The following is a 7,791-nucleotide window of genomic DNA, read 5'->3' on the forward strand; positions in this document are numbered from 1 at the left end:
TCCCATAGAAAGTCTATGGCTCCATGTTAAGAGATAGGAAACCGGTTCCCATAGAAAGTCTATGGCTCCATGTTAAGAGATAGGAAACCGGTTCCCCTAGAAAGTCTAGCTCAATGTTAAGAGATAGGGAACCGGTCCCTGTAGAAAGTCTATGGCTCCATGTTAAGAGATAGGGAACCGGTTCCCATAGAAAGTCTATGGCTCCATATTAAGAGATAGGGAACCGGTTCCCTTAGAAAGTCTATGGCTCCATAGTAAGAGATAGGGAACCGGTTCCCATAGAAAGTCTATGGCTCCATGTTAAGAGATAGAGAACCGGTTCCCGTATAAAGTCTATGGCTCCATGTTAAGAGATAGGGAACCGGTTCCCATAGAAAGTCTATGGCTCCATATTAAGAGATAGGGAACCGGTTCCCATAGAAAGTCTAGCTCCATGTTAAGAGATAGGGAACCGGTTCCCATAGAAATTCTATGGCTCCATGTTAAGAGATAGGGAACCGGTTCCCGTAGAAAGTCTATGGCCCCATGTTAAGAGATAGGGAACCGGTTCCCGTAGAAAGTCTATGGCCCCATGTTAAGAGATAGGGAACCGGTTCCCATATAAAGTCTATGGCTCCATGTTAAGAGATAGGGAACCGGTTCCCATAGAAAGTCTATAGCTCAATGTTAAGATATAGGGAACCGGTTCCCATAGCAAGTCTATGGCTCCATGTTAAGAGATAGGGAACCGGTTCCCGTAGAAAGTCTATGGCTCCATGTTAAGAGATAAGGAACCGGTTCCCATAGAAAGTCTATGGCTCCATATTAAGAGATAGGGAACCGATTCCCATAGAAAGTCTATCTCAATGTTGAGAGATAGGGAACCGGTTCCCATAGAAAGTCTATGGCTCCATGTTAAGAGATAGGGAACCGGTTCCCATAGAAAGTCTATGGATCCATATTAAGAGATCGGGAACCAGTTCCCGTAGAAAGTCTATGGCTCCATGTTAAGAGATAGGGAACCGGTTCCCATAGAAAGTCTATGGCTCCATGTTAAGAGATCGGGAACCGGTTCCCATAGAAAGTCTATGGCTCCATATTAAGAGATAGGGAACCGGTTCCCATAGAAAGTCTATGGCTCCATGTTAAGAGATAGGGAACCGGTTCCCATAGAAAGTCTATGGCTCCATATTAAGAGATAGGGAACCGGTTCCCATAGAAAGTCTATGGCTCCATGTTAAGAGATTGGGAACCGGTTCCCATAGAAAGTCTATGGCTCCATATTAAGAGATAGGGAACCGGTTCCCATAGAAAGTCTATGGCTCCATATTAAGAGATAGGGAACCGGTTCCCATAGAAAGTCTATGGCTCCATGTTAAGAGATAGGGAACCGGTTCCCATAGAAAGTCTAGCTCCATGTTAAGAGATAGGGAACCGGTTCCCATATAAAGTCTATGGCTCCATGTTAAGAGATAGGGAACCGGTTCCCGTAGAAAGTCTATGGCCCCATGTTAAGAGATAGGGAACCGGTTCCCGTAGAAAGTCTATGGCCCCATGTTAAGAGATAGGGAACCGGTTCCCATAGAAAGTCTATGGCTCCATGTTAAGAGATAGGGAACCGGTTCCCATAGAAAGACTATAGCTCAATGTTAAGAGATCGGGAACCGGTTCCCATAGAAAGTCTATGGCTCCATATTAAGAGATAGGGAACCGGTTCCCATAGAAAGTATATGGCTGCATGTAAAGAGATAGGGAACCGATTCCCATAGAAAGTCTATGGCTCCATGTTAAGAGATAGGGAACCGGTTCCCATAGAAAGTCTATGGCTCCATGTTAAGAAATAGGGAACCGGTTCCCGTAGAAAGTATATGGCCCCATGTTAAGAGTTAGGGAACCGGTTCCCGTAGAAAGTCTATGGCCCCATGTTAAGAGATAGGAAACCGGTTCCCGTATAAAGTCTATGGCTCCATGTTAAGAGATAGGGAACCGGTTCCCATATAAAGTCTATGGCTCCATGTTAAGAGATAGGGAACCAGTTCCCGTAGAAAGTCTATGGCCCCATGTTAAGAGATAGGGAACCGGTTCCCATAGAAAGTCTAGCTCCATGTTAAGAGATAGGGAACCGGTTCTCATAGAAAGTCTATGGCTCCATGTTAAGAGATAGGGAACCGGTTCCCATAGAAAGTCTATGGCTCCATATTAAGAGATAGGGAACCGGTTCCCATAGATAGTCTATGGCTCCATGTTAAGAGATAGGGAACCGGTTCCCATAGAAAGTCTATGGCTCCATGTTAAGAGATAGGAAACCGGTTCCCATAGAAAGTCTATGGCTCCATGTTAAGAGATAGGAAACCGGTTCCCATAGAAAGTCTAGCTCAATGTTAAGAGATAGGGAACTGGTCCCTGTAGAAAGTCTATGGCTCCATGTTAAGAGATAGGCAACCGGTTCCCATAGAAAGTCTATGGCTCCATGTTAAGAGATAGGAAACCGGTTCCCATAGAAAGTCTATGGCTCCATGTTAAGAGATAGGAAACCGGTTCCCCTAGAAAGTCTAGCTCAATGTTAAGAGATAGGGAACCGGTCCCTGTAGAAAGTCTATGGCTCCATGTTAAGAGATAGGGAACCGGTTCCCATAGAAAGTCTATGGCTCCATATTAAGAGATAGGGAACCGGTTCCCTTAGAAAGTCTATGGCTCCATAGTAAGAGATAGGGAACCGGTTCCCATAGAAAGTCTATGGCTCCATGTTAAGAGATAGAGAACCGGTTCCCGTATAAAGTCTATGGCTCCATGTTAAGAGATAGGGAACCGGTTCCCATAGAAAGTCTATGGCTCCATATTAAGAGATAGGGAACCGGTTCCCATAGAAAGTCTAGCTCCATGTTAAGAGATAGGGAACCGGTTCCCATAGAAATTCTATGGCTCCATGTTAAGAGATAGGGAACCGGTTCCCGTAGAAAGTCTATGGCCCCATGTTAAGAGATAGGGAACCGGTTCCCGTAGAAAGTCTATGGCCCCATGTTAAGAGATAGGGAACCGGTTCCCATATAAAGTCTATGGCTCCATGTTAAGAGATAGGGAACCGGTTCCCATAGAAAGTCTATAGCTCAATGTTAAGATATAGGGAACCGGTTCCCATAGCAAGTCTATGGCTCCATGTTAAGAGATAGGGAACCGGTTCCCGTAGAAAGTCTATGGCTCCATGTTAAGAGATAAGGAACCGGTTCCCATAGAAAGTCTATGGCTCCATATTAAGAGATAGGGAACCGATTCCCATAGAAAGTCTATCTCAATGTTGAGAGATAGGGAACCGGTTCCCATAGAAAGTCTATGGCTCCATGTTAAGAGATAGGGAACCGGTTCCCATAGAAAGTCTATGGATCCATATTAAGAGATCGGGAACCAGTTCCCGTAGAAAGTCTATGGCTCCATGTTAAGAGATAGGGAACCGGTTCCCATAGAAAGTCTATGGCTCCATGTTAAGAGATCGGGAACCGGTTCCCATAGAAAGTCTATGGCTCCATATTAAGAGATAGGGAACCGGTTCCCATAGAAAGTCTATGGCTCCATGTTAAGAGATAGGGAACCGGTTCCCATAGAAAGTCTATGGCTCCATATTAAGAGATAGGGAACCGGTTCCCATAGAAAGTCTATGGCTCCATGTTAAGAGATTGGGAACCGGTTCCCATAGAAAGTCTATGGCTCCATATTAAGAGATAGGGAACCGGTTCCCATAGAAAGTCTATAGCTCAATGTTAAGATATAGGGAACCGGTTCCCATAGAAAGTCTATGGCTCCATGTTAAGAGATAGGGAACCGGTTCCCATAGAAAGTCTATGGCTCCATGTCAAGAGATAGGGAACCGGTTCCCATAGAAAGTCTAGCTCAATGTTAAGATATAGGGAACCGGTTCCCATAGAAAGTCTATGGCTCCATGTTAAGAGATAGGGAACCGGTTCCCGTAGAAAGTCTATGGCTCCATGTTTAGAGATAGGGAACCGGTTCCCATAGAAAGTCTATGGATCCATGTTAAGAGATAGGGAACCGGTTCCCATAGAAAGTCTATGGCTCCATATTAAGAGATAGGGAACCAGTTCCCATAGAAAGTCTATGGCTCCATGTTAAGAGATAGGGAACCGGTTCCCATAGAAAGTCTATGGCTCCATATTAAGAGATAGGGAACCGGTTCCCATAAATAGTCTATGGCTCCATGTTAAGAGATAGGGAACCGGTTCCCATAGAAAGTCTACGGCTCAATATTAAGAGATAGGGAACCGGTTCCCATAGAAAGTCTAATGCTCCATGTTAAGAGATAGGAAACCGGTTCCCATAGAAAGTCTAGCTCAATGTTAAGAGAGAGGGAACCGGTTCCTGTAGAAAGTCTATGGCTCCATGTTAAGAGATAGGGAACCGGTTCCCATAGAAAGTCTATGGCTCCATATTAAGAGATAGGGAACCGGTTCCCATAGAAAGTCTATGGCTCCATGTTAAGAGATAGGGAACCGGTTCCCATAGAAAGTCTAGCTCCATGTTAAGAGATAGGGAACCGGTTCCCATATAAAGTCTATGGCTCCATGTTAAGAGATAGGGAACCGGTTCCCATAGAAAGCCTATGGCCCCATGTTAAGAGATAGGGAACCGGTTCCCGTAGAAAGTCTATGGCCCCATGTTAAGAGATAGGGAACCGGTTCCCATAGAAAGTCTATGGCTCCATGTTAAGAGATAGGGAACCGGTTCCCATAGAAAGTCTATAGCTCAATGTTAAGAGATAGGGAACCGGTTCCCATAGAAAGTCTATGGCTCCATATTAAGAGATAGGGAACCGGTTCCCATAGAAAGTCTATGGCCCCATGTTAAGAGATAGGGAACCGGTTCCCGTAGAAAGTCTATGGCCCCATGTTAAGAGATAGGGAACCGGTTCCCGTAGAAAGTCTATGGCCCCATGTTAAGAGATAGGGAACCGGTTCCCATAGAAAGTCTATGGCTCCATGTTAAGAAATAGGGAACCGGTTCCCATAGAAAGTCTATACCTCAATGTTAAGATATAGGGAACCGGTTCCCATAGAAAGTCTATGGCTCCATGTTAAGAGATAGGGAACCGGTTCCCGTAGAAAGTCTATGGCTCCATGTTAAGAGAAAGGGAACCGGTTCCCATAGAAAGTCTATGGCTCCATATTAAGAGATAGGAAACCGGTTCCCATAGAAAGTCTATCTCAATGTTGAGAGATAGGGAACCGGTTCCCATAGAAAGTCTATGGCGCCATGTTAAGAGATAGGGAACCGGTTCCCATAGAAAGTCTATGGATCCATATTAAGAGATCGGGAACCGGTTCCCGTAGAAAGTCTATGGCTCCATGTTAAGAGATAGGGAGCCGGTTCCCATAGAAAGTCTATGGCTCCATGTTAAGAGATCGGGAACCGGTTCCCATAGAAAGTCTATGTCTCCATATTAAGAGATAGGGAACCGGTTCCCATAGAAAGTCTATGGCTCCATGTTAAGAGATAGGGAACCGGTTCCCATAGAAAGTCTATGGCTCCATATTAAGAGATAGGGAACCGGTTCCCATAGAAAGTCTATGGTTCCATGTTAAGAGATTGGGAACCGGTTCCCATAGAAAGTCTATGGCTCCATATTAAGAGATAGGGAACCGGTTCCCATAGAAAGTCTATGGCTCCATGTTAAGAGATAGGGAACCGGTTCCCATAGAAAGTCTAGCTCCATGTTAAGAGATAGGGAACCGGTTCCCATATAAAGTCTATGGCTCCATGTTAAGAGATAGGGAACCGGTTCCCGTAGAAAGTCTATGGCCCCATGTTAAGAGATAGGGAACCGGTTCCCGTAGAAAGTCTATGGCCCCATGTTAAGAGATAGGGAACCGGTTCCCATAGAAAGTCTATGGCTCCATGTTAAGAGATAGGGAACCGGTTCCCATAGAAAGTCTATAGCTCAATGTTAAGAGATCGGGAACCGGTTCCCATAGAAAGTCTATGGCTCCATATTAAGAGATAGGGAACCGGTTCCCATAGAAAGTATATGGCTGCATGTAAAGAGATAGGGAAACGATTCCCATAGAAAGTCTATGGCTCCATGTTAAGAGATAGGGAACCGGTTCCCATAGAAAGTCTATGGCTCCATGTTAAGAAATAGGGAACCGGTTCCCGTAGAAAGTATATGGCCCCATGTTAAGAGTTAGGGAACCGGTTCCCGTAGAAAGTCTATGGCCCCCATGTTAAGAGTTAGGAAACCGGTTCCCGTATAAAGTCTATGGCTCCATGTTAAGAGATAGGGAACCGGTTCCCATAGAAAGTCTATGGCTCCATGTTAAGAGATAGGGAACCGGTTCCCATAGAAAGTCTATGGCTCCATGTAAAGAGATAGGGAACCGGTTCCCATAGAAAGTCTAGCTCCATGTTAAGATATAGGGAACCGGTTCCCATAGAAAGTCTATGGCTCCATATTAAGAGATAGGGAACCGGTTCCCATAGATAGTCTATGGCTCCATGTTAAGAGATAGGGAACCGGTTCCCATAGAAAGTCTATGGCTCCATGTTAAGAGATAGGAAACCGGTTCCCATAGAAAGTCTATGGCTCCATGTTAAGAGATAGGAAACCGGTTCCCATAGAAATTCTAGCTCAATGTTAAGAGATAGGGAACTGGTCCCTGTAGAAAGTCTATGGCCCCATGTTAAGAGATAGGGAACCGGTTCCCATAGAAAGTCTAGCTCCATGTTAAGAGATAGGGAACCGGTTCCCATAGAAAGTCTATGGCTCCATGTTAAGAGATAGGGAACCGGTTCCCATAGAAAGTCTATGGCTCCATATTAAGAGATAGGGAACCGGTTCCCATAGATAGTCTATGGCTCCATGTTAAGAGATAGGGAACCGGTTCCCATAGAAAGTCTATGGCTCCATGTTAAGAGATAGGAAACCGGTTCCCATAGAAAGTCTATGGCTCCATGTTAAGAGATAGGAAACCGGTTCCCATAGAAAGTCTAGCTCAATGTTAAGAGATAGGGAACTGGTCCCTGTAGAAAGTCTATGGCTCCATGTTAAGAGATAGGCAACCGGTTCCCATAGAAAGTCTATGGCTCCATGTTAAGAGATAGGAAACCGGTTCCCATAGAAAGTCTATGGCTCCATGTTAAGAGATAGGAAACCGGTTCCCCTAGAAAGTCTAGCTCAATGTTAAGAGATAGGGAACCGGTCCCTGTAGAAAGTCTATGGCTCCATGTTAAGAGATAGGGAACCGGTTCCCATAGAAAGTCTATGGCTCCATATTAAGAGATAGGGAACCGGTTCCCTTAGAAAGTCTATGGCTCCATAGTAAGAGATAGGGAACCGGTTCCCATAGAAAGTCTATGGCTCCATGTTAAGAGATAGAGAACCGGTTCCCGTATAAAGTCTATGGCTCCATGTTAAGAGATAGGGAACCGGTTCCCATAGAAAGTCTATGGCTCCATATTAAGAGATAGGGAACCGGTTCCCATAGAAAGTCTAGCTCCATGTTAAGAGATAGGGAACCGGTTCCCATAGAAATTCTATGGCTCCATGTTAAGAGATAGGGAACCGGTTCCCGTAGAAAGTCTATGGCCCCATGTTAAGAGATAGGGAACCGGTTCCCGTAGAAAGTCTATGGCCCCATGTTAAGAGATAGGGAACCGGTTCCCATATAAAGTCTATGGCTCCATGTTAAGAGATAGGGAACCGGTTCCCATAGAAAGTCTATAGCTCAATGTTAAGATATAGGGAACCGGTTCCCATAGAAAGTCTATGTCTCCATATTAAGAGATAGGGAACCGGTTCCCATAGAA

This window comes from Petromyzon marinus, unplaced genomic scaffold (genome assembly GCF_048934315.1).
Source record: "Petromyzon marinus isolate PM22_M1 ecotype Great Lakes invasive population unplaced genomic scaffold, UKy_Petmar_22M1.pri1.0 PM_Scaffold_17, whole genome shotgun sequence".
Taxonomy (NCBI): domain Eukaryota; kingdom Metazoa; phylum Chordata; class Hyperoartia; order Petromyzontiformes; family Petromyzontidae; genus Petromyzon; species Petromyzon marinus.